Source organism: Equus asinus, chromosome 21, assembly GCF_041296235.1.
Source record: "Equus asinus isolate D_3611 breed Donkey chromosome 21, EquAss-T2T_v2, whole genome shotgun sequence".
NCBI classification, from domain to species: domain Eukaryota; kingdom Metazoa; phylum Chordata; class Mammalia; order Perissodactyla; family Equidae; genus Equus; species Equus asinus.
In genome coordinates this window covers 36,651,554-36,678,798 of record NC_091810.1, presented here as the reverse complement: position 1 = coordinate 36,678,798, position 27,245 = coordinate 36,651,554, and the positions used below count along the sequence as shown (strand labels likewise).

Sequence of the window (27,245 nt, the reverse complement as noted above, 5' to 3'; positions counted from 1 at the left end):
CTGCATCACAGCATCCCTCCAAAAGGTTGTGGGTCTCTAGAGAAGTTCTAATTTCCTTAGCTCCCTGTCAGACCCACTGAGAATAAACCAAGGTAGACAGAACAGTTACTCCTTCTGGATAGATTACTCCACTTCATTTGTCCACGTGCTAACCATGATTTTACGGCATGTAGGTTTTTGCTTCATGGGACATTTAGCAAAGCAAGTTCGAAGAGCGCTTCCTTTCCAGATGAGTCCTTCAGGGGAATAGTTTCTGAGGAAACAAGTGCACACTGAATTCTAACACTCTTCACCTTCAAGGCAGGGATTGAAAGATTCCACAGAATACCTCCGTTTGCCTTTCTCTCCCATGCCACCTGCTGAAGTACTTGTTTAGTCTCTACCTCTTTTGTGGAAGAAGTTGGCTAAACTCATGTAGACAAGATTTGAGGCATTAAATGTTCCCTTAGTACTTAAAAGAGGTATATAGTAGAGTGGAGGCAGATCTTAGATTCTGGAGGCACGGTGACCTGAGTCTGAATGCTAACTCTGCCGCTTCACTGAGTTGTTGTTAGGACGAAATAACTTAATATTACCACATGCTTAGTGTAGTGAAACCTGACTCGGTGCCAGGATGCCAGGCCCTGTGCTATGTGCATGGACAGAAGGTAAAACAAACAAATACATAAAAGTAGTCATGGTTCCTGCCCCCGCCCTCTAGAAGTCAATTTAGACCCTACTAATGTATTCCACTTAGGATGGAAACAGATCAAGGGAAAACAGATTGGTGGTGAACAAGTCATTTCTGTAAGTCTTTATTAAACACCTAGTGTATACTTAAAGGTGTGCTGGACTGAGCAAGGTAATTTGATCACTATCCTTACCAAAGGATTACTTATCCTTTACCATGCTTTTAATATTTCAAGGTCACACAAATGACCTTCTTTTCTTACCAAGATACAATAAGGCAGACGGGCTAGATCTTAGATTAATGGCCCCCGGGACTAATCAAGCACTTTAGAGCTTACCATGTACTTTCAGTTCAGGTAACTCTTCGAATTGCCAAAAATCTCTATAAGGTTACTCAGAAGAGCAGGAGCTACTGCTGCCATTCTATATATGAAGAAAGTGAAGCTCAGAGAAACCCAATGCTGTGGTTGCAATTACTAACCACAGTGTCTGGAAGTCCAAATCCACTTTTCCTCTCTGAGCCAGGGGAAGTCAAGTCAGTTTGTTTTAATTTCTGGGGTAAAATTTCCCCATCTTCTCAAGAAAACATTTTCTGAGTGTATGCTGGGCTTTGTGCTAAGCACTTTCCATGTACCCCCCCTTCTTTCTTGAGAAATAATTGACATATAACATTATATTAGTTTCAGGTGTACAACACAATGGTTCGATATTTGTATAAACTGTGAAATGATCACCACACTAAGTCTAGTTAACATCCATCACTTCATCGAGTTACAATTATTTTTCTTGCGATGAGAACTTTTAGGATCTACTCTATTAGCAACTCTCAAATATATGATATAGTATTATCAAATATGGTCATCATGCCGTAATACATCCCCATGATTTACTTTATAACTGGAAGTTTGTACCTTTTGAGCACCTCACGTGTTCCTTTTTTAATCCTCAAAGCACAGTACGAAATGGCAATTATTATTATCCTCATTTTACAGATTGGAAAACCAAGGCTCCAAGAGTTTCCGGAACATACTGAAGCTCCCACAGCCAGGAGACGATGAAAATGGGAATGCAAACCTAGATCTGCTGGTCTCTGGAGCCCTTCACCAAACACCTGAACGCCTTTTTGAGGCCCCTCCAGACTGACTGCACCGGTCCCCTAATCCATGTAAAACAAGTTGTGCTTTTCTCCCTGTTCACAGAAAGGCCCCCAAATCACTGGCAAGTCATAGGAAATTCTTAAGTGGCTGCTTATTAATAACATTTTCAGTTTATATTAGGCCGCCTTTCATCCAGGGAAACTCAGCCAGCTCCATACACAGAGAACCACTGAAATCCAGCCATTTCTGGTGTGGATGTGGGCCAGCTGGCAACAGAATCCCTCAGGGGCTTGGCTGGTGGGGATTCTGGCAATGGTCACACCCTTCAAAACTTGACAGGGGCCCTTTGACATCAGTGCTGAAGGGCTCGAGGCAAAATCTTCCCAGAAACCCAGGTTCCTCAGTGAATGAGGCCAAAGGCTCAAGACGACCCCAGCGGACTTGGGGAAACAAGAGCATCAAAAAATTGGGTGTTTACCAAATGCCGATGCTGGAAGTATAGCGCCTCAATTCAGATTGAGTTAGACACAACAGGGAAAGACGTTATTTTCAGGAGAGACCTGGCTTCAGTCAAGTCCAAGGAAAAAAACAAAACAAAACAGATTTCTCAGGGTTTCCCACAGAGGGGATAGGCAAAAAATGCAAGATGCTGACTTCCCGTCTTCAAACTGGATCTAGGGAACGGTTTTTGTGGTTTTGTTCTGAGCCACAACTAGTTTCCTCACTCTGCAGCAGTGAGAGGATGGAGGGAAGTACGGAGAAAGAAAATAACATTTCCTGGTTTCATGTTTTATTGGAAAGAAGCCCTTGATGAATTGAATTCACATGGTCTACAGGAGTAAGGTTTTGAAATTATCTAAAAATTTGTTACATTCAGATTTGACAAGGTGATGGTTGGAGGATGTATGCCCCCCCCCCCGGATACACCCCCACCCCTAAGCCTGCTGGATGTAGCACTGCCCACGCACTTTGGCATAATTGATACAATGAACAGTCCCAACTGTGGACCCCCTTGGTGTACAGGATGGGTCTTAGGTATTTATTCCTTACCTCTTCCCATGATGTCTACCTTTATTCTCCTAGTTCAATTCACCTTTACCCCCTGCCTGGGCTACAGTAACAGCCTAATTCCAACCCCCTGCTTCCATCCCTGCCCTTCTAGAATCTATTTTCCACCAACTGTTTTTGAAACCATGGTGGTAATACTCAATCCTCCTGCTTAAAATGCTCCACTGGCTTCCCACTGCAATTTGAATGAAGTACACACGTCTCAACCCCGGCCTGCGAGATCCCATGCAATCCGGCCCTTCCTCTCTCTCCAACTTCATTTTGTCTCACTCCCCTTCTTATCGACCATGTTTCAGCCACACTGACCTTTTATTTGTCCTCTGACCTTGCCAAGGCCATCCCTCTCGTAGGATCTTTGCAGTGGCTGTTCCTCTTCTTGGAACATCCTTCACTCATCTCTTTATGAGCTGGCCTGCTTTTCATTATTCATGTTATCACTCAAAGGCACCTCCATCAAGGACCCTATAAAAAACAGATCACTTCCTCTTCTCATTCACTTTCCACTTTATTAGCCTTAAAAAATGTTTTTCCTTAACACTTGTCACTATCAGAAACTCTCTTCTTGTTGATTTATCTATTATATGCTTTTCCCATTGTAATGTAACTTCTGTAAGGTCCAGGAGCTTATCTTGTATCTATAACAATAAGCAATCAATAGGTAGTTCTTTAAAATTTTGAATCTCTAACGCGTAGCCCAGAATCTGGTCTGGTAGTTCTCAACCAGCAGGCTATGAGCCCTTCATAGGCATGCAAACAAGATATGGTCAATGTGCAAAATTTTTATTTGTTGCAACAACTGAAAATATGTATTGTTACAACGATGCCAAAAATGTAGAGTGTAAGTCAACTACATGATCAGTAGTATATCGTCAAAACCACACCAAAGACAGACTCCCTTTTTCCTGGATTAAAGGGAAGTACGCATAAGAGGAAGGTTAAGGCAGAGTAGAATACATTTACTGTTGAGAATGACTGAGAATTGTACCATAACTATAGTGTAATTTAATTCTGTTTATTGTGTGGCAAAATGTCCAATATTTGAAAGAATGCCTTGAATATAGAAAGACTGAAAACCCTGACCCAACCCAAAGTAAATGTTCAAAAAATTGTTAAATGAATAATATAAAAGTATCCGAAACACAGAAGAAACAAGCACTCCTGTGGCCTTGGCATCTGAGACTGCAGACCTCAATTCACCCAACTATAAAATGGAAGAGAACCAAGATAATTCTCCTGCCAGCTCCACAGAATTTAGCATTAGCTCCCCAGTAGCCATGTAGAAAAGTGCTGTATTTCCACAGGGCAGAAGGATAGTTTTTTTCAGTGCCATGTTAACCTTTGGAGATTTTCCTGGATGAGTTTACAACAATCTACCATCCATTCTAGCAGCTCTTAACCTTTGGGGTGATTTTATGCCTTTAAGAATCTAATGAAAGCCAGAATCTTCTCCCTTCAAAAATGGAGACATACACATTCATAGAAAATTCTGCATTTAATTTCAAAAAGTTCATCAATATTTGCTGGTCCTTTGGTGCTCATGAATTCCAAGTTAAAAACACCTGGTTGGAAGAACGAGTTAAGCGTGAAAGGTCTTCACTGATATTCCCCTCAGGGCCACAGACAGCGCCCTGTATCCTGCGGGTGTTCTGGTTCTCACTCTCTGCAACGTTCTTTTAATTTAGATTCAAAATAGCGCACGATATTATAGTTACCATGTGGGACGCTGCATCTTAGCAATTCAGTGGTACAGGATTCAAAACAATTTTTAAGTATGGCAAGGGTTTTGACAGTGTTTAGGCAGCAGGTTAGGCAGCCAAACTGACAGAGGGAAAGGAAGGCAGGTTCATGCTTGTCTGATCCATCAAGCCCAGTGGTTAGGTTCCTTTCCATCCCTTCACCTTTCAGAAGCCAGTCTGCCAAGAACCAAACCTCCTGGTGTTGAGAGAGGAACACGAGAATTCCTCGCTTTGCATTTTCCCCCCTGCCTCCTAATGAGGCAGGTGTTTCAAAGTGGCCCAACCTGCACAGGAAGCACGGCAGGGGGTTGAGTGTGGGTTCACTGTTCCAATTGGTGGCAAGCTTCTAGTCTTCACAGGTGACTTCTGAGATGATGAACTCAAATGCAAGTAGTAGCCTTAGCAGTGGTTTAAATGAACTCCTGAATCTCGATAGACGAGCTGTCTGGGGAGGGCTTTAGCTGAGGGCTGTGCAAGTTCCTGAGCCAAAAGCAGCCACTGTGTGTGCACTGGCCACCTAGCCAATGGCTGAGTTGCCCAGAGGATGTCTATGGAAAACAGTTCATTGCAAAGCAGGTATTCCCCTGGGAACATCACAGCAGGAAGGCCGGATAAAGACCCTACATCACTGGTAATGAAAAGTGACAGGAATCTTAAGAATGGCCACCATATTAATCAGAACAGGATGGCTATCCCAGAGAAAGAAAAAAGTCTACTGAACCTTAATTAATAGAAAATTCAACTAACTACAACTTTTAATAAGTCTGGAGGTCATCCACTTTTGGGAAGAAGAATAAAATGTAGAATAAGTGGAAAATGGAATTTCTTTTCAGCAAACCCAAGCAATTAGTAAGTGTTTAATATATCTTTACTAAATTGAAAAGAGAATCAATTTCCAGAAAGTTTCCAAGGGTGGCAGACATGGTATGTAGGTTAAATCTCTTGAGCCAACTACAACCAACTACAACAAGCTGCCTGGAGTGCTGTGCTGAGAAGGATTCTGAGGCTGTGTGAGGCTTGACAAAAAGAATGTAGTATTTCACCAGTGAGGTCTGCAATGGACAAGGGAGATTGGGGCCTGGCGATGCAAGTGCCAGGTATTTGCCATCCTACGACTATTGCCAGGACATTTCTAAGAATGGAGTTCAAACGTGGGTACCCATTCAAATAAAAATAATTTTCCCCAATGAAGATTTCCTCTGCCATTCAAATAGAAGCTTCTGGGGGAATAACAAGGAGGAGTGAGGGAAGAAAGCAGACATCTGTTTATCCTGCCAGATCACAGCCTGGAGACCACTGAGGTGACAGATATCAAACTCAGATGAGGCTCACAATCAACCTCTCACGACTTCCACTCGCAGGACAGGTTCACTGGGAATTCCTGTTCAGGATAATAATTTACATGGCTGCCATATCCAGAATCACTAGATACACACAGTTGGGTAACCCTGCTCTTCCTGTTAAGGCAGAAAAGTGCTTGAATACACTGTCCAAATTTGCATAAACAAGATTGAAAACAAACTGGGATTTAATTCTAAATAACCAGAAATTCAGTCAAGCACAACCTCCCATTCCTGTGAACTTTCCTCCTAGCTAACACTTTTTTTCCCAGTTGAACTACCCAAGGGAATAGAGCAAGCCCCTGTGACCTTCAAAACTTCACGAGGCATTTCACTTTATTTACTTAATACAATACAATCTCATCTGGAAAATGCCTACTTCTTATAACTTCAGGTGCCCTAAATATTTATAAGCATGCATATCGTATAAATGCATGCATTTATTTATATGGTATGTTTGTGTAACACACACACACACAAGATCCAAGACTTTTCACATCTGTCATCTCTACAAGTTGTGAAGTCTCCACAGTCAGATGGTGTGAATTCAAATTACTAGCTGTGTGACCTTGGGAAAGTTAGTTAACCACTCTGTGCTTAGCTTCTGTAGAATGCAGATAATAGTAGAACCTGCCTCATAAGGTCATCGTGAGGATTAAATAAGATACAGTAAATAAGATAGTAAGCACAGTGCCTGGCACATAGTAAGCAGTCATTAAACATTAGTTATTATTTTTATTACTCTGCAGAAGGAGAAACTGAGTCACAGAGCGGTTAAGTGATTTCCTTGAGGTTTACTCAAATAAGGAATGACATAATTGGGTCTAGAACCTGGGTCTTCTGAATTTAGTCAAATTTTCTTTCCCGTGGCACACTCTATGCCTATTATAAAGGTGGCTGAGAAGGAACAGCATCGGCTTCACTTGGCAGCTTGTTAAAAATGCGGAGTCTGCATTTCAGCAGCACCCCCAGGTGTAGATTAACTGGAGAAGCCCCGGTCTCTGGCACTCTGCAGGGTGCATGCATCCATAACACAGCCCCAGAGGGCTTCTGAGAACGAATGAGCAGCACCACACTCTGAGGGATGCACGCACTCCCTCTTCACTAGTCTGAAACATCCAAAGGTCAGATGTTTTTCCAGGAAGCTCTGAGCCATTCTCTGGAGGGCTACAGCTTCTCATATTCCACACACATTCACAGCACAGAGAGGTCAGGTCCTGATATAAAACCTGACCTTTAAGTTCTCTGCCTAAGAGCAGCTGATGGTGCAAATCAACACGCCTTCACTGACAGGGCCAAATTCATTCTGAAAGTTCACACTCATCAAGGTCAGGGTCAGAAGAAAACTTGTAGATCGCTTGATTCAGGACTTTCATTTTGGGGATGAAAGACTAAGCCTTAGAAAGGGGAAACACACACATTCTAGTTAGAACTTGATGTGTACGCAACTGGGGATCGAGAGCCACAAGCTCAGCTCCTCTCTCTAGACTCCAGTTGGTTCGCCCATGACCTCAAGTTTAGGCCAGCAGAATTTCCCATGATCCTTGTAGTCCAACAAACGGCCGCCTTCGTTGGCCTGCAGCCTTTATGCTTCATCTCCGTGTGTCTCACTGACTTTCCAACCAACCTCACCCTTCCATCTTCTAAAAGCCACATTCAAAGTTGTAGTTGAAGATGCCACTATAGTCTGTTTTATGCTTGACACGTTCTCTCGGATGTTTCTAATTTTAGCAAAAGAGCAAGCAAGAGGATTTCAATTCAATGGCTAAACAAAGAGGTATTTTTCAAGTGAGGGATCCATAGAGAAGATCCAGAAGACAAAGAAGAAACATTCACAGAAGACATTCTAGTAAAAGTGTAAAGAGGTCTAGAATGGTGGACATCATTTAGGCTTTGGACTATGATTATCCTGGGTTTGAATCCCAGCTTTACTCTTTACTGTCTGCATGACCTCAGGCAAGTTACTTAACTTCTAGGAGTCTTGGTTTCTCCATTATTAAATAGAGCTAGTAATACCTCGCTGCATAATTCCTGCAAGAATTAATAAGGTGAGGTATGTAAAGTGTCTTCCATGTCAGCTAGCACACAGTAGGTGCTCAATCTACAATAGTTATTACTTTTTTTATACTAACACAAACACTAACACACACACTATACACAGACACCCAAAACATACACTTATATACACACTAACAGCTATCCTGAAACCATATCTGACCCTTTGACCACAGAAAGTATAGCTGTTTCTCAGTTGAGTCCTGGAACTTTCACGAACAAGCATCTCTAAGGACTCACAACTGAAGAACGGATGCCAAGAAAAGAGCTGGAAAAATGGCATCCTGCCCAGTTGAAATGAAATGCTCAGAATTCCTGTCTCAGTTACTTTTAACCCTGGATGGAGCTGGATAACATTTATAAGGTTTGATTTTAGGGAGTCAAGGGGGGGTGGAGGACCTGAGGCCAGTGGCACTCCCAGTGCAAGAGGAACGGAGGCAACTAAAGTCAGCCATCTACCATGAGACTGGCAGAGGGCTGGGCCATCAAAACGATCGACCTGGCTCCATCTCTGTTCCTCATCCCAAGGGGTAAATGGTGCCAGTGATCCCTCCAGTGCCCCAGATGGTTCACATACAGCAGCTCCAATGCTAAGACCAGGAAGAAGGAGGATATGAGCATTCGCCATTACTCTTTCCTCCTCCAGTTCACTCCACTGTTCTGAGCAAGCACGGCACTGGTAACACTTTCTCAAATGAGGCCAGCCCTGACTTCCTTGATGCCTCTTCCACTTCCAAGCAGCGATGCCTCTGGATTCTGTGTCCTCTACACTGTTACATCTCCTCTTCCACATCAGCTCTCCTAAAATCTGAGTCTTCGGGACAGCCAACTTGATTTTTACTGACTTTACAGCCAAAAGTGTGCTCGAAGTTGACCCCTACCCACCAACGAAAAGCAGGCTCGTATTGTACTTGAAAATGTGCTCTTTTTAATTAATGAGCTTTGCAAAATGGTCCACAGTGCTCTGGTGGAAAACACGTGCTGTTTAGCCACGAGTAGGGTTTTAGGTTTTAAAATGGCTGCACTATGAATTCTGAAGGACAGATGGGGAGAGGAATTTCTAGCTGAAGAATAGAGGCTCTTGTCTTTGAGCTGCGACTTCACCAAAGGCAACCTTCAGCTTTCCACTTTCATGGTGGTTTGGAGATTGCTCTGCTCTTCTCCCAGCTGCTTCCCCATTCTGTCATCCCTCCCCCCCTCCTGCGCACTCCTCCATCCAATCTCTCTCTCCTTGTTCCCTTCTCCCTCTGCCTTGTCCCCAGGGAAATAACGGAACAAGCAAGCCTGCGGGGGTTTCAGACTCCAAACAAAGAACTGCTCCAACAACAGGCCAAAGAAAAAAGAAAACCAAGTCTCCAGACTCAACTGGCCAGGTCCACAGTGAGACTGTGGAGACTTCTGATGCTGGAAGCTCAGGGTGATCCTTACCCAACATTTTCTCCTCAGCTTTATTCAAACACACACACATGGACAAGGTATAAAAACAAGAGTGTTTCATTAAAAATCTTTGCAGGTTGGGACAAGAGCAAAATGGCAAGTGGGAGTCAAGAGCAGCAACGAGGAAAGCAGATTTGGCCAGTGCCTAGCCCCCAAGCTGCTTAGTTTGGGAGAGTCACAGTCACCGGTAGTTACCTGATTATAAGCGCAACAATCAAGGAGAGAGTGAACACAGCAGGTTTCAGTGGGCCGTGAGACACAAAGAAAAGTCCTCCCTCAAACGCTGCCCAGGATTCCCGTCTGAGGGACAGAGCATTTTGACTTTTGTGTGTTTGAAAACAACAGAGAACAGGGAAGACCACGGCTTGGGGCTTCTGAAGAGGTTTCTGTTACTTCAAGGTGGGCAGTCCGTGGGGTGGTTAAGAGCTCTGCTCAGACTCAGAGCCCTTGGAAGTGATGTGCAGTAGAAGCTCTAGACGAGGTACCAGGAGGTGTCACCAGCTGCGTCATATTTTAGGGTAAGTTATTTTCCCTCTGCGGCCTTCAGTTTCCTCTGCCAAATGGGTATTAAAACCACTACCCCCTGTTGTTCGCAGGTTGGATTAAATGAGAAATATGAAAGTCATCATCGGCACCAGAAGGAAATAAAGTCCGAAACATGTAATAGGTACCAGGAATTGGGCAAGGGCATTACAGCCATCATTTCACAGCAACCCCACGAGTCCAGGGGAACTTATTTCCAATTTTCACATGAGGAAACCAAAATTCAGAGAGGTTAGGCTACTCTCCCAAGATCACATATGCAACCAGGAGGCAATGGAGGTGGGCTGTTATCAAGGTATAAATACCATTCTCCATGCAAAACACAACTTGACTAAAGACCAATGGCAACCAGGAATGATCAGCTCCCAATTCTGAGTTTCCTGAGAAAGGACTTTATACCAGACATCCCTGGCTCCTTTAATTCACTTTTTATATGTCCTTCCGAGCTCTGCATTGGAGTTCCTTTCACCTAAATTTAAAAGAAAGATGTTGGGAGGTAAGGGAGAAACAGCCGTCAAATGGTGTGACTGAAGTACACTCTCTGGCATGGAGGGAGGGCACAAGTCTGGCAAAGATGTGTGTTGTCAGTGGACACAAATTACGGGCAGAGGACAGGGTCAGGGGCACGTGGGCAGGAGAGGCCTGTTGCTTTCCCTTAACAGCCGACCCACAAGCCAAAGTCCCCCATCTCGTGGCATAAATTCAGCCTTGGAACTTCTGAAGAGCCAACCAGCAGGTGAAGCACATATTCAAAGGCCTCCCTGGATGGAGAAGGAAACGTGAAATGTCTGCACCAAAAAGAAAGAAGAAAGAAAAGGACTGCCATTGCACGCAAAGTTGGAACAGAAGAGAAATGCAAACAGAAATCCAGAAATGCACCAATTCCGATTTGGATCCTGCAGCTTTCTACCTGTGACTTGTCAGCTGCCAAAACAGGAGGCCTTCTTTAAGGGGGCCTGAGCCCCAGCTAGGGCTAATGGCTTTCATTACACCATTCGGTCACTTTTAGTTCTGCAAAATATAGCAGCCCCGGATAATACACTTTATTCTGTCAACCCAATCAACAGGATGGAAAGTTTCTCCTGTTGGAATGGATGTAGATGTTACAGTGACTGGAGATGCCACCTTTTCTGCAGCAAAATCTCTTTGCAGATAAACAGATGTGACCATGTTGCCCTTTCAGTGGACTGTTTTGTTTTTAGCAACAATGCTTACAATAATAATGATAAAAGGCAACAATAACAACAACAATAATAAAAGCTAACATTTACTGAGCATTTACTATGTGGCTAGCACTGTGCCCAGTGTTTTTCACATGTCATCTCACTAAATCCTTACATCTATCACCCTGGCTATACGCTCTACTTCTCCTTCGATTATACAGGCAGGAATCAAAACTGTCAGAGAGGGAGCCCTAAGTGTCTTCAGCTCTCTCTGAATCCAGAGTTTGAGCCCTTAATAAACATCATTTCTTACTGTCTAACCTCTAAGTTCCCTTCTCATTTTAAGCTTCCATGAATGCATCTTCCGTCCTATATTTCTTTTTTTCCCCTACATTATGGGATGAACCTTTACAAACCTGCCATTTCAAACAATGCTATTTTACTATTTCTTGCTGTCTCATGACAGTTTACAGGCTGCAATGCCCGACAGAACGAACACGTTTTAATTTTCACATTAAAAAAAGAATTTCCCAGGGGAAAGAGCATTTGATGGAAAGGCAAAACCTTTACAAGCACTCAAGGAGGCATTAAAATCCAAATTTCCAAAATATGGTAATTCCGTCAAAGTTGTGACTTACTCTGGAGCCCATGGGGACACTCATCCTGACCCATCTGTGAAAGCCATTAGCAGGCAGTAAGCCTTCAGGGGAGCAGGAGGAGAGGAGCCAATTCAGCTTCCAGCAAGGAGGCCAGGCTGCTTCTTTTAGCTTAAGTCTCACTGAGATGGTTTAAGACACTCTCCGGGAAGAGAGGTTCAAGCAAAGCAAATTGCAGCCTTGCAAGCTGCAGCTTTGGTACGCGGCAGTCCGTCTATACATTCATGGCACACTGGAGCCCTCCCCTGACTGTGGTTCGTGGATGCATCGACTGCAAGCAGAACTCTCTCACTGGGAAAATAATCTACGTGCTTAAGTTACACAAGAGCCACGCTTGGACCGGCGGATGGCATCGCATCTGGTACCTATCACTTACCCTGGTGTGATTTGGCCCAGCCCGGATTATTTATGGTTCACAAAACTCCCGTCAGACCCCAGCATATTCTAAGACCACATAACAAAGAATAATGGGATTAAAAATCTGCATTTCATCTCAAGACCTCTATGGCAGATTAGTAATGCTATGATCGGTTTTTGGGAAACCAAGAGTAAAGAGAACTAACTATGAACACTCCTTCAAGAAACCCAGTGTAGAGAACACATTGAGTCATGTGTTCCAGCCAGGCTGTGCAGTCATATTCTGGAGCTCTGTCACCATTTCTAATCTGAAAGCAATGGCTAAAATTAAACCTAAATAATTCCAGCGCCATTTCTTTACCTGGAAGTCTCAGCTCAGTCCTCCTTCCTCAGAGCCTCTCATGGTTTCTGCCATCCTGAGCCGAAAGGGCTCCTGTGCAGGACCACCACCAGGTGTGTGGTTTTCAGCCCTCTCTCCTTTAATATTATCATTATTTTTAAAGGCAGCTGCACTTCTTTTAGAGAAAATGCTGCTTCTAAAGCACCAGGACTTAAGCATTTCTTCAGGACTCCCTATAGCTGCGACATGCCACTTTGCAATGGAGCCTTCTAATAAGCATAGGAAAGGCAAAAGGTGCCAGAGGGCCACTAAAACTGCCACCTGGCCAAGATAACGGAGCCCTGCCATCCTCCCCCAACACGAAGCCTCTAGATCTAGCTTTCTCATCCTCCCCAGAAAATACACTCTTGATTAATTTGTGAATTAGAGCAAATTCCTTACCTACCTCCAGGGAAGATGAAATGCCCAGTATCGGAGGAAGCTTCCGCCAGACCCTCTGAGCTTGTCAATTGCCCCAGTTCACTTTCTCCCTGAGTCTGGCTTCTAAGAACGCAAGCAGGATTGCAGGCAGCCAAAGCATCTTCTGAAATCCCTTCTCAAAATCTGGACCCTTCCTGAAGACAGCACCAGGCTTAGCCCAAGCTGCTCTGCATTCACTCACAGAAAAGAGCACTGCTGGGTCGAGACCCCGCTACGGAGCCACCAAGCGGGGGGTGGCGGGGTGGGGAAGTGTGACTTCTACCCTTCCTTTGGATCCAATCGCCTTCTTGAGAGCCCCAGTTTCGTCTGCAGGAAGTCACATACCCCAGACTCAGCGTCACGAACTGATCCCGAGCCAGACCCAGGGCAAGCAGTCAGCTGGTCGCAGAGCCCAAGACAGTGAACTAGGAAATGTGCAGCTCGGCCAACAAATAATAATAACTGTTGGCGGAGCTGCTGGTGGTGCCGGAGAAGTCGCTGTTGCAGTGCTCGCATCCTCCGCATGCTAATGAAGCTGTGACGTCAGCAAGTCAGTCGCGGCATCTGGACGTCCCATCCCCGCTGCCCAGCGCTGAGATTTATTTACATGTAAATTAGCCTCGCCTTCCAAATCAATAATCCCCAAGCCCGGAGACGGGAAGAAAGCCTTTGCTGGATGCAAAGGCCCTGGCTATGCAGCCTCCAAAGGAATACAAAAATATCACATATAAGAATAGAGGCTTTAAAGATACTCGCCTATTTTTTCTTTTTAACAGCTCTCTTATGTGCAGGGGATTAGATCTGGGCAGTTATTAACCTGAGCGCCTGTTTCAGATTATTATATACTGCACCAACCCAGGAGTGAAATCAAAGCTCTTTTTTTTCCCTCCCCAAAAGCTGTGTCCAGCCTTCAAATACCTCTACTTTCTTTCCTCTCTTCAACTTTCATTTGAGGTTGTTTCTTGGCTTGCGACTATGTCATCCTTGAATTTTTGTGCATCCCGGAAATAGAGTGCAGTTGACTGCTTTCCTCACAGGCTTGGGCGGTGAATTAGCCACCCCCTCCCTCAACCCTTGACCCAGCTCCAAGTGAGCATGGGAGATGACAAAGCATAAATCTGCCCAGTTGCATCTGAGAAAACCTTGGACCCTTAGAGAGCATTGCTTCCATCTCTCCATTTTACAGATTAGTCAACTGACACTTTGAGTGGAGAAAGGCCTTTTCGGAGGTCACTCCGGGATTTTAGCAAGAATGGGCCAGAACCCACATTCCCTGAACCTCAAACTGGAGCTTCTGTTAAACACCTTTGGGTCTCTAATCTCCACTTCTCTTCACCAACAGGGACCTATCCAAGCAATCACAAAGAAAGAATTCTATAGAGTTAGGTAGCCCTGGGTTCAAATCCTGGCCTTGCTTCCTGGTAGTGATGTGACCCTCAGCAAGTAACTTAACTTTGGGGGTCACTGATTTCTTCACCGGTACCATCCCCTCATTCAATAAAGATTTTCTGAGCACCCACTCTGTGCCATGCACTCTTCTAGGGACTGGGTATAGATACAGTGCTTGTTCTCTCCTAGCTCATGTTCTAGTGCAATAAGGCAAAAATATTAAATGGAACTGTGGTGAGGATGGCCACAATGTCACACAATAAATAACAGTTATTTCTGACATTTTGGATAAAGTCAAAAAAATTCACCAAGGCTTTCCTTCCATTCCAATGGCCACTGTTTCTGTCCTCTGAGTATTTCCATCGTCATCTTCTATTGTTTCGAATCAATCGTTCTTTCAATGCTGCCTATGCAGTATCCTGGGTCAGGGGAGATGCAAGTACAAGCCAATATTCCGGACTCTGTGCCTGTGATAGGATGTGCTGTGGTTCCCTAGGTGGAGGGCGAGGGAGGGGCTGGGAGGCTGGGAGAGAGGTGTATTCCATCATGCACAGAAGCGTCCCCGAGGACAAAGCAGCTAGCACGGCTCCTTGCCCACACTCCCCCGCCTGAAGAACCCACTCTGATGAGCTCTGCCCTTCCAGCTGGAGTTCCTGAAGCTTCAAATGAATTTCTTTGTTGGATGTGGAGAAGTTAAATTATGTCTTTTGTTGTACGTAATTGTATTAATAATGCCTAATAACTTCTTTCAGAATGCTTCTCTCTGGTTCACAGAGACCTTTCATGGTGAAATCATGGGGCCTGGAATAACTTTTCACTAATAGAAATGGAATACAAGTGAATGAGCAATACTCTGCTTTTGGTCTCCAGCATACAGAACTCAGAGCATGTGGGGAAGAAGATGGTTCCCTCAGACCTCAATATCTCCAAGAAGTACATCACCAAATGTAACAGTTTGAGGCCACCCATGACCAAATGGAGGCAGTGACATCCTACCCTGGTGTGGCTATGGGCAAGTCACTTAACTTTCTATGCTCCAGTTCTTTATCTGAAGATGGGCCCACTACTCTCTGATCTCCTTATTATCAGTATATCATATGAGAATTATGAGAAGCAATTCACAAGTGATTGACAGTGAAGCAATGAAGAGAAAAGCTAGAACAAAGAAAGTGAAAAGAGATTAATCTTCATCTGGAGTAGATTTGACACATGACTATCAACTTCAAAAGAGGTAGTAATATACATGGGGTCTGGAATGGATTACCTTGGGACAGACCCCGGCTCTGACACTTGCTAATTCTATGATATGGGGCCTGAGGTTCTCACCTATAACAAGAGGGACAATAACAGTGCCTACCCTTGAAGGGCTGTTTCAAGGATCTAACGAGAATGAATGTGAAGCACTCAGCACTGAGCCTAGCACACAGCAAACATTCAATAAACATTAGCTATTGGTAGGGGAAGTAATGATGCTTTCACTGTTAAGTTTGGCACTAATTTGTTAACTGACTAGACAAAATTCAAAAGGTGGGGAGGAAGTGAGCAAATGGAAGACTGCAAAATCACCCCCATTCCTAGGGCACAACTCAAAACTCCACCTAATGTGGGCGAGCTGTTGCCATGCTCTTTGTACCTGAAATAACACAAACACTTTTCAATTGCTGTGAAACTGGGGAAGAAAGCAGTAAAAATGACCAAGTCCCTGGGAGCCTCCTCCTCCAAAGCTGCACAATAGGACAAGAAAACTATATTTCTGGGAAGCATGGGTGCTTCATTCATTCACTCATGTGTCCATTCACTCTAAATGAACTCCTACTATTTGTCAGTTACTGTGTGAGGCCTGATGGGCATCATGGTGACCAACACAGACAGGGGCCCTGCATTAGAAGAGCTTAGAAATGAGGGGAAGACAATTAAGCAAGCAATTAGAAGAGAATGAAATGCATGTTATGATAGGGCGCGTGCAGAGTTCTCGAAGGTCTAATTACAGTCAGGAGGGGGATGGTGCAAAAGCACTTTGCTGAATCCTTTTGACAGCATGTTCTCTGTGGGTGCTGCTCAGTGGTGGGGAAGCTAGAGGTCTAGGCATCGCCCTTGCACCGATTATTGAAATAAAATGCACGGATCGATAAATCTTTGTGACAATTATTTTCAACCTGGAGACCATTCTACTCAGGATTTTTGAAAAATATGCTGTTAGGTATTAGAGAAGGTGAGGGAACTACTTTGGAAATTTCAGAGACCTGGTAAAAGGGGACAAAACTCCAACTGTTTTTACAAAAACAGAGTGGAACTCCACATTCATGACAGCAAACTTGTTGGGTGGCTGAGACGGGGGGAAGCAGGAGAGAAAAGGGAATACAGATGACACACTTAATCAAGTATCTATTGGGGATCTGTGAAATGCAGGACACTCTTGTGGGGAGACAAGGAGGCAACTGCTGACCTTCAGAACTTTCTAGTTAGATAGGATGACAAAATATTTACATAAATGACGATAACTGTATAAAGTATGTACAAAGAGGGCAAGGAAGCCAAGATTGACTGTGGCTGAGGTGATCAGAAATCAGGAAAAGTGTGATTTCAGTCAGGTTGAAGGTCAAAATTATTTTGTTGGAGTGAAAAACAATTTTATAGTGGGGAAAGCCCTACTAAGCATGACACAAAAGTCAGAAGCCAAAATGAAAAGACTTCTAAAATTGCCAAGGTCAAGAATTAGCTGCTAGAGAGAGTGGCACAGGCAGGAGGAAGAGCATGAATATGAGGAAAGTGTTAGCACAAATGCAGAGTTCAAAGACTCATCTGCGTAGGCACCAGGGAGCAGAGAAGCATCAACACAACGCCGCAGGTAATGACAAAGAGGCTGCTCCATGCATGTGGGAAAATCAAATCATCCTTCCATCCTAGTCAGCATCAGTCAACATCTTGTTAGAGGGTTATGGGGCCAGAGTGAATCACTACTGGTTAGCTTACAGAGGAGAAGGACTTGACGACAAGGACTGTGGCCTCCTAGAAGAAGGGCTTTAATGAGGACAGTCATAATGAACTATTTTTTATCTCTGTTTCCATAGATGTGCAATAAGAAGGAATGGATTTCAAATGAACTAAAAAGGGATTCCACTGCGCCTAAGGAAGACTCTTGAAAACTGCGATGGTAGAAATGGCATTGGGTCACTCAGAGCAATGGTAGCATCTTGGTCTTAGGGGCACTATAAAAGGATAGACAGCACCAGTCCTTGCTGGTTTAGATTTGTACCTTCTGGCCCTGATACTGTGAAACCCTAATTACTATAAGGGATATTACCAAAGTTCCAATCCACTCATCTAATAAAGGTCCATTCTGTAAGTTCATTTAAGTTTATTTTATTAAAAAGAGTATGCTGTGTAATATATATATATACTATAACTACATAATATATATCATAATTTTAAAGAACAATATTCTTTAAAACTTTATATTATGTATATATGAGTGTCTGTGTGTATATGTATGCATGTATATGTGTGTATATACATATCGTTTTAAATAATCTACTCAAGAGTGGTTCTCTGATGTTTAGATTCCAAAATCCAGTAAATTTTTTTAAATGAGGGAGAAGAGGCTGTCAGGAGTTGTTATATTAGTTGGGATAGGCTAGGCTGTGATGCAGTAATAGACGATTGTAGATCTCAGCAGTTTAATACAAAGAAGGCCGATTTCTCACTCATGCAGAGTTGACGGGAGGTCCAGAGCCTCTCCAGCACCTCTATCCAAAGCAGTGATGCAGGGATCTAGTCTGCTTCCTTCTTGTGTCTCTGTGATCTCAACACATAATTTCCAGGTTACAGTCACAGAGGAAGAGAGATCTAGAGAGGCGTTTAGGTGCTTCAGCTTGAAGGTGAATGATACCGCTTTCCTTGGTCAAAGTAGTCCCATGACCTCACCCAACTGCAACGGGGCTGGGAAGTGTATGTCCAGGAAGAAGAGGAAAAACACATCATGGGGAACTCTGGTAATGTCCACCATAGCTTTCAATTTTTACCTTTGCCATGTAAATTCATTTTAAAAAATAGCAAAATCTACTAAACCCATAATGTCTTAAAACAGAGGGATGTTTAACACACAAAAAAATGATGATAGTCCTAAATGAATACTGGAGATCAAAGCTGCATCTGTCTTACCCCAGAAGGGAGAAAACAAAGAAAGCATTCTAGATGCTTATTGACTTTCAAGCAGCAACACCCAACCTATGTAACCATACAGATAACAAATGAAACTTGTGAAGCTTCCATCGCGCAGATAAAGATAAATAAGGCACCCACAGAGGCAGAACTGCCTTCATGAAAAAGAAATGCTCGAAAGAGATTCTCCTCAATAGTTTCTAACCACTTTTCCAATTCAGACTTACAATAATCTGTCTTTCACAACAGGCAGAGCATCGTCAATGAAAAAGCCCAACAAAACAACCAGAATTCAATATGCTCTACTACTCCTAGCTGCATGACCTTGGTAATAACAGCCACTCACCTCTTCTACGCCTCAGTTTCTCTATCTATAAAATGGAGACATCCATCTACCAAAGGTTTGGGTAAGATTAGATGAGTTAAACTATATAGAGTACTTTGTAGGGTACCTAGCAGATAGTAGGTGTTAGTATTACTTCCCCCTTGGTTTTCAGAGAAGGGAGCAAAATGAGAGGTGTAACCATAAAAGATACAATTGCTCTTGAAAAACATAGGATAACCGCCCCCACCAAGCAAGCCTTCTTTCTTGTCCATTTGTATAAACTTCCACATCATAAATGCTTCTCAGACCACGGACACATTTCTTTATCTTATGAAAAATATTCTGGCACACTTTAACCCAGAAAGAGGCCTTCCTTTTCTTTTTCCCACCATCTTAGGAATCAGCCACATTTCATACATTTTAATTATTCTTGATCCCGATAATCTAATGCACAAAATTTTAACACAGCCTTTTATCCTCTTTTAATTACATTAATTAAAAGGAGAAACACAGACAAGCTAGTGTGGGCAAATCAAAATGAAAGACTGCTAAAGATTTTGTTCCCTTCCCCAAAAAGATTAAAAACGGCAACAATGATGTAGACACACTTACTATTCCACATTTCCACGAAAATACTGTTAATTGACATGATGTGCTAGCAAACATTACTCTTGTTTTAGATAAAGAAAGCTGCACTTATTACAGCAGCTTTTTGCAACTACCAATTTTCATTAAACAGCTGAATAAAAAACTGAGTTTTCTTTACATGAAGGATTGACAGAACAAGTAAGAATGGCACAGGGATGCTTTGATTTTCCAGCACTTTCTAAATGCAGGCGCTCGAGCTTCTAGACGCTTCTCCTGGGAGAGAATGCTGGCAAAATGGTAGATATCCCGGAAAATGACTGGAAACTCCCAGCCTCATAAAATAGCAAACTGGCAGCAAAGACCTGCCTTGGGAACATTATCCTGGAAGACAAAATGTCACAGGTGTACAAACTGACATATTGTTTTTCTCAAGGAAAGGGAAGCACTTCTATCCTGGGTGTCTTGCACACTTTCTCTCATGTAGTCCTCACCATAATCCCAACTGCAGCTTTTATTATCCCCTATTGGACAGGTAAGGACACTGAGGTTCAGAGAGGATAAACGAAAGACACAAGGACCCACAGCTGAGATTTGCTCTTGGGTGGGATTACAAAGTCCATACTCCTTCTAATTCAGAGGTTTTCAAGTATCTTCTCAAAAACCAGGTGTGTCTTTATCAGGGTGTGATGTGCTGAGAATAATTTATTGTTAAAAACACAGAACAATACAGAAGCTTCCCTGACCCTCCAGATTAGATCGATTCCTTTCTACAAAAGTCATAGTATTGCTTTCTTAGATATGGGTCCTTTCCTTTAGAACTCTTGTCATGTTTCATAGTTCTACAGCCTTGGTGAGTAGTTATGGTCCATCCCTGGTTAATGTTAATCATTACTTGATTAACGTCTCTCTAACTAGACTGTAAGCTCTCTGAGGGCACGGACCATGCATTTTTTGACTCCCCATTCTATTCCAAGCACCTAGCACAGTGCACGGTGATCTGACAGTTAGTGAATATTTGTTGAATGAATAAAAAGTTTGACAATGATTTTTCCTGTCTAGAAATTAGAGGGAGGTCAGGATTATTCCAGTCAGAACATCTCCCTGCTCATTTGCATTCCAACACAATTTTGTGAGTGCGCAAGGAAAGGATGGAGATAACCTCTCTGAAACACTTTCTTAGCTTAGCATCCAGGATGCCACAGTCTCCTGGTTTCTCTCCTACCCTATGGCTGTTCTTCCTCAGTCTCTTTTGCTGGTTCATCCTCATCTCCTCGACAGCTAAATGTTGGGGTACCCCAGGGCTCAGTCCTGGGACCTCTACTCTTATCTACATTCACTTCTTGGATCTGGTCTAGGGTCTTAAATACTACCTCTATGCTGATGACTCCAGGCCAGACTTTTTCTGTGAACTCAAGGCTTACAGATCCACCTGCCTATGTCACATCTACATTTGGATGTCTAAAAGGGATCTCAAATTTAAGAAGTCCAGATCTCAGTACTTCACATTCTCCACAAATCTGCTCCATCTGCAGTATTCACTACCTCCATTAACGGCAACTCCATCTTTCCAGTGGTTAAGAACAAATACCTTCAAGTCATCCTTAACTCTTTTCTTCCTCTTGCCCCTGACATCTAATCCAGGAGTTGGCAAACCACATCTCACCAGCCAAATGTAGTCTACTTCATGTTTCTGCAAACACTGCTTTATTAGACCATGACAATGCCCGTTAATTTATGTATCGTCTACAGCTGCATTCATGTTTCAACTGCAGAGTTGAGTAGTTGCAACAGAGACTGTACGGCCTTCAAAGCCTAACATGTTTACTATTTGACCCCTTACACTGAACATTTTGTAACTCTTGACTAGTCCTGGTGGCTCTACCTTCAAAACGTATGTCAAATCTAAAACCCCACCACCACCTCCACTATTCTCACCCTGCTCCAAGCCACTACTCTCTCTCTTCTGAATGGAGACCCAAGCCATCATCAACAGCTGCCTCTACCTCATCTACTCATGCCTCCCCCTTCAGTCTATTCACAAAACTACAATCATAGTGATTCTCTGAAAACAAACAAAGCATATTACGCTTCTGCTCAAAACCCACCAATGCTGCTCATCTCAGAGAAGGCCCTTGAGATCTAGGCCCCATGACTTCTCTGAAACCATCTCCCACTACTGCCTTGCTGTCACTCAAACACTGGTCCTGGAACATTCCAAAATGTTAAAAATGTCACCTCAGTGAGGCTTTCCCGTTGTATCCCAGATCATTCTCCCTCCCACCTTCCTAATACTGCCAAAACTTTACCTTACTTTATTTTTCTTTTGAGCACTTAGCACTCAAAAAAAAGTTTTATTGAGATATAATTTACATATCACACAGTTCACCCAATTAAAGTACAATGCAATAGGTTTTAGGATATTCATGGAGTTGTGTAACTATTATCACAATCTGACTTTAGAACACTTTCACCAACTCAAAAAGAAACCCCTTAGCAAGTAGTAATCACTCTCCATTTGCCCCACTGTTCTAGCCCTAGGCAAACACTAATATAATGTCTCTATAGATTTGCCTATTCTGAATATTTCATATAAATGGGATCACATAATATGTGATCTTTTGTAACCGGCTTCTTTTACTTAGTGTAATAGTTTCAAGGTTCATTCATGTTATAGCTTGCACCAGAGCTTCATTCTTTTTTACTGCTGAATAATATTCCATTGCATGGATATACACTTTATTCATCCATTCATTAGTCAGTGGACATTTGGGTTATTTCTACTTTACAACTATTATCAATAATGGTACCATGAACATTTGTGTATAGTGACACATCACAACAATGGGGACATGTTCTGATAAATGTGTCATTAGGCAATTTAGTCATCGTGTGAACATCACAGAGAGTACTTACACAAACCTAGATGGTATAGCCTACTTCACACCTAGGCTATAAGGTACTAATTTTATGGGAGCATCAATGTATATGTGGTCTGTCATCGACAGAAATGCTGTTATGTGGCATATGACTGTACAAGTTTTTGTGAGGATGCATGTTTTCATTTTTCTTGGGCATGTATCTAGGAATGTAATTGCTGGGTCATATGGTAACTCTGTTTAACACTTTAAGGAATTACCAAACTCTGCCAAGACTGAAAAATCAGCTGTTAATCCTATGGGGGTTCTCTTGTACATGATGAGTTGTTTTCATTTGCTGCTTTCAAGATTTTCTCTTTGTCTTTGACATTTTGACTACGATGCGGACCAGTGTGGCTCTCTTTGAGTTTACCTACTTGGAGTGTGTTAGCTTCTCCAATGTATAGACTAATATTTTTCATCAGATTTGGGAAGTTTTCCATTACTATTTCTTCAAGCATTTTTTTTCTGCTCCTTTTTCTCTCTCCTTTCCTTCAGCTGGTCCCATTATGCGTATGTTGGTGTATTTAATGGTATCCCACATTTCTCAAAGGTTCTGTTCATTTTTCATCTGATTCTATCTCTATTCTTCAGACTGCATAATCTTTATTGAGCTACCTACAGGTTTGCAGATTCTTTCTTTCTCCAGATTAAATCTACTGTTGAGCTCCTCTAGTAAACTTTTCATTTCAGTTATTATAGTTTCTAATGCCCAAATTTCCACTTTTTATAATTCTTTTAAAAATAATTTCTCTTGGGGCCAGCCCTGTGGCATAGTGGTTAAGTTCAGCATGCTCCAGCTCACAGCCTGGGTTTGTAGGTTTGGATCCTGGGCATGGACCTACACCACTTGTCAGCCATGTTGTGGTGGTGACCCACATATAAAGTGGAGGAAGATTAGCACAGATGTTGGCTCAGGGCTATTTGTCCTCAAGCAAAAAAAAAAAAAAAAAAAGAGGAAGATGGGCAACAGATCAGGGCTAATCTTCCTCAGTGAAAAGAAAAACAAACCTAAAAAAAGAAGAAAAAAATAATTTCTCATTATTGATATTCTCTATTTCATGAGACATTATCATCATGCTTTCCTTTAATTCTGTAGACATAGCTACTATTGTTCTTTGAACATATTTATAATAGTTGCTTTGAAGTCTTTGCTAAGTCTGACACTTAGGCCCCCTCACAGGCAGTTTCTTTTGCCTACTTTTTTTGTGTATGGGTCACACTTTTTCTTTGCATGTCTCAGGATATTTTGTTGAAAACTGAACATTTTAGATAATATATTGTAGCAATTCTGTATACTGAGCCCTTTTCTCTTTTCTGGATCTTGTTATTGTGTGCTTATTTGTTTAGTGACTGGCTAGACAAGTTGAGTGAAGTCTGTTTCCCCAGCAGTGTGTAGTCTCTGATGTTGCTCCCCAGAGGGCATGAGCACAGTGTACCTGGGCACCTGCCTAGTCTCTATTTATTGGTATCACACCCAGCTGTTAGGCTCCACTAATTGCCAGCTGATTGTTCTATTGTTTTCAATAATACCCTGGGGCATAAATTGCTCCACAGTCTGATCTGACTAAAGCAGGACTCCTTTGGAGGAGCAGGGTGTCGCCAGTCTTTGAGGTTGCCCCTCCCAGGGTGAAACCACTGCCCTAGACAGACAGCTGAGTGGAGAAGGTGCCCCATCTTCTTGCTGCACCCTCCTAGAGTAGAGTTCCCATCACACTGCTCTACATTGCAGGGCTGGGGATGGGGGGATGGTGATGAGGGGGCCAGGGTCACAGCACTCTTAAGTCACTGTATGTTCTCCTTGTTTGTGTTGCTATATGGTTTGTCTCCCTAGGAACACTAGAAGTAAGCTCCATGTTGCGTGGGCAGGACTTTCGTCAGTTTCACCCAGCAATCTATCCTCAAAGCCTGGAACAGTGCCTGGCACACAGTAGGCCTTCAATAAACACGGGTCGAAAGAATGGAGTGTCCGTGACCCACAGCCTATCCTATGGATGCCATGGCTAATGACCCACTTATGGTTGTGACAATTATGAATAACTTCAGTCCTTTATTTCCATATAACATTTTTTAGCAATTTCCTCAGAAGCTGATCACAGCCCTGGGAGATTGTCACACCTGTGAATGTCATCAGGCAGGTGATTGATGGAGAGAAAAGAACAGGAAGTGCAGCTATGGCATACATATCCCTCAACCACCATGCTGGATTCCGCCTTTGTTCCTTTTAATCTTAAATATACTTTAACATCTATAAATAGCTTGCTATAAAAGGTATCTAATTTATCTTGGTTTGAAAGAAAGTCCTGCTATAACAGAACTAGTCATCGCGATCAGGAAGTCTGTGTTTGATTCTGGGCTCTGGCTCTTGTCTGTGTGCCATTAGCCTAGTTACTTAACCTCTCTGTTCTTTAGAAGCCTCCTCTGAAAACTGTGAGTAATGGTGATAACTGTAATATCTTTCTTCTTATATGAGTTCAGATAGTCCTCACAAAGCATTTTTCACAGTGTAAGATACTCCAGGAGCACTCAGTAAGTGCTAGGTACTATTATTATTATCTGTAAAATAGTAATCACAGACTTGCTCATCCATCACCCAGGGATGATCTGTGCATCGACTAAGAAAGGGGCTATGAAAGTAAATTGTTTGTGTGATGTGTTATGCAAAGTTACCTTCTTAGAGCTACAGAACAAAGTCTTCCTGGCCTGCTGGGCTGAGAAAAAGCCTCATCATTGTTTGCATTCTAGTCCATCATTCTCATCCTCCAGGCCTGCGTTCTGACTCTTTAAGCCTCAGGCTAAATTAGGCCCTGCAGGAGACCCTGGGAGTCCGGCCTGAAGACCCTCACCTTCCCTCAGGCAGGAAGTTCCCAGGACAAGGCTGTCATTTGGAACACCACCTCCCAGCCACCATCTTGCTTGACAGAGGACCAGGCCAAGGCAGCGTTCATACTACAAAAGACAGGTATCGGAACTTGAAACTCCAGCCGAAACGAGCACTGGGAGAGGTTGAGTTAGGTGCCATAATGTGCTTTCCTTTAAAGAAGCTGGTCGTGTTCAGCCTAATGTGTGGGAGTCTGAACCCCCGAGAGAGCCAGCATCTAGAAGAGAGAGAAAAGTTCCCCACTGGCCAGGGACCTCTGGATAACAGGCGCCCTCTCAGGCGGGAGGCGGGCCAAGGCCAAAGCCTGAGTCTTTCCCTTATGACTAGCTGTGTGAATTGGGACAAGTCACTTTTCTTCTCTGAGCCTCATATAACAGTCTCTGCCTCATGGGCTTCCTGGATTATATGAGATAATATACGTAAAATGGCCAAACACACAGCAGGTTCTCAAAAAATGTTGATCAAGTCTGAGTGTAAACACACCATCAGTCACAGTACAGGAGGGCATCTGAAGCCCTCCGACTGGAGTGGCCGTCAGCACACACACATCAGTCCAGCCAGGTTGCATTCTTCCCCGGCTCTGAGGCCCGCGGAGTCCCTGACAGCCAGGGCGGTTATCATGCTGTCTTGTTTATTCTTCCTGCTCCCTACGACACCACAGCAAACAGGAATCCTGCTGGTGCATCCTCAGGGTCACCAGGGGACAGGCCCAGATGGATGTCAGAGCAGGCTGCTGTGGTGAATTATTTAGCACCCCTTCCCCGAGGAAGCAGCCCCTGACTCATCTGGCAGGAGCCACATTCCTCTTCCCTTAAATGGCACACGCGGAGCCCTGCTGGGGGCTGAGGTTGGCAGAGGCTTTGCTGCTCAACTCATCACAGCTGGGGCAGCTGTGGAAGGAAGGGCTGTTAGGAGCCCAGCCAAAAAGAAGATACACAGAGCGGGTTCAGCTAGCTGGGATGAGGGGAGCCGTGTTACTGGCAACGAGAAACACCAGGAATGAAAGAAGGTGAGAGTCAGCCAGTGGCCGGAGTCAGCTGCCAAGACAAAACAGAGAGGCTTCTTGGAGGGACCCTTTGGCAGAGCCAAATCAGAGCCACCAGGTGCTACCCACACACACTCCAAAGGCCCATAGTCCTTTGGGAATCTCTGTCTAACTAAGACGATTGCTGTCAGGAGCGCCTAGCCATAGGGACATAGGTGGAGAGATTTCTAAACCAGATTGGTAGGTGACATTTACTACACACACAATGTCTAATTTAACCCTCAAGACAACCCTTCAAGGTGATACCAATAGTCCCTTATCGTAGACATGGAAACTGAGGCTGGGAGAAAACAAAACAGCTGTTAACTACAACAAGCATTCCTCTAATTTCTGACTCTATTCCTTTTTCTTCTACTTACTGCTAGTCTTAAGATTTCCATTTAGGCTGCTGAATCTGTTCTTCCCATTTCATCCTATGTTTGGGTTGATCTTGATAAAAGGGACACTAGAGTTTGGCCATTTATGCTGGGGGGCCCTCAAGAGATTGGCCAGGTCAAAGGGCAGTTGGCAGAACAAAGTAGTCCAGGACTGAACGCAGGTTAGCCAGCTACAGCCCGTCTTCACGGCAGCACTGAGGTGGGAAATCCTGACTACTTTACACACAGCTAGAGCTCCTTTGCAGGCCAGTAGAGGTGGACCTGGATGGATGCCAAGGGATGCTCTCCAAATTGAGGAAACAGAGCAACTCTACAGGACTCTAAAGATCCACAGATTCTTTGCCTAAAGTCCCTGTGTGGGCTGTGCAATACCTCAACGAGCTGTCCTAGAGGTTCTACAGAATTCATTCATCTCCCTTAGCCGATTTAGTCACTCACTTGATGGACGGGGTACTTTAAGACCTCCCCAACAGCATGGGTGTGTCTGAGTCTCTGGTTCTCAAAGGGTGATCCTGGACCAGCAGCATGAGCTTCACCAGGGAACTTGAACATGCAGGCTCTCAGGCCCCACCCAGCCCTACTGGATCTGGAGGTGGAACCAGCGTATCTGAGTTTTCACGAGCCCTCTAAGGGATTCTGCATGC

At 43.5% G+C, this 27,245-nt stretch overlaps 1 protein-coding gene across 10 annotated transcripts in view; it reads right to left on the bottom strand.

Moving 5' to 3' along the window:
* PRICKLE2 (prickle planar cell polarity protein 2) overlaps positions 1-27,245 on the bottom strand; it is a 305,604-nt gene that overhangs the window by 94,079 nt on the left and 184,280 nt on the right. Inside the window, exons 1-2 of one of the 10 annotated variants that reach the window (XM_070492433.1) lie at positions 12,907-13,424; positions 3,141-3,296 (exon numbers count right to left, since the gene is read on the bottom strand). The exons of 6 other annotated variants lie outside the window; for them this stretch is intronic. The gene's annotated coding sequence lies outside the window, so the exon portion shown is untranslated. Of the gene's footprint in view, positions 1-3,140; positions 3,297-11,746; positions 11,771-12,902; positions 13,425-27,245 lie in introns of those variants that run through there. 3 more of the 10 variants (XM_044754522.2, XM_014859293.3, XM_070492434.1) reach the window with 3 other exon arrangements.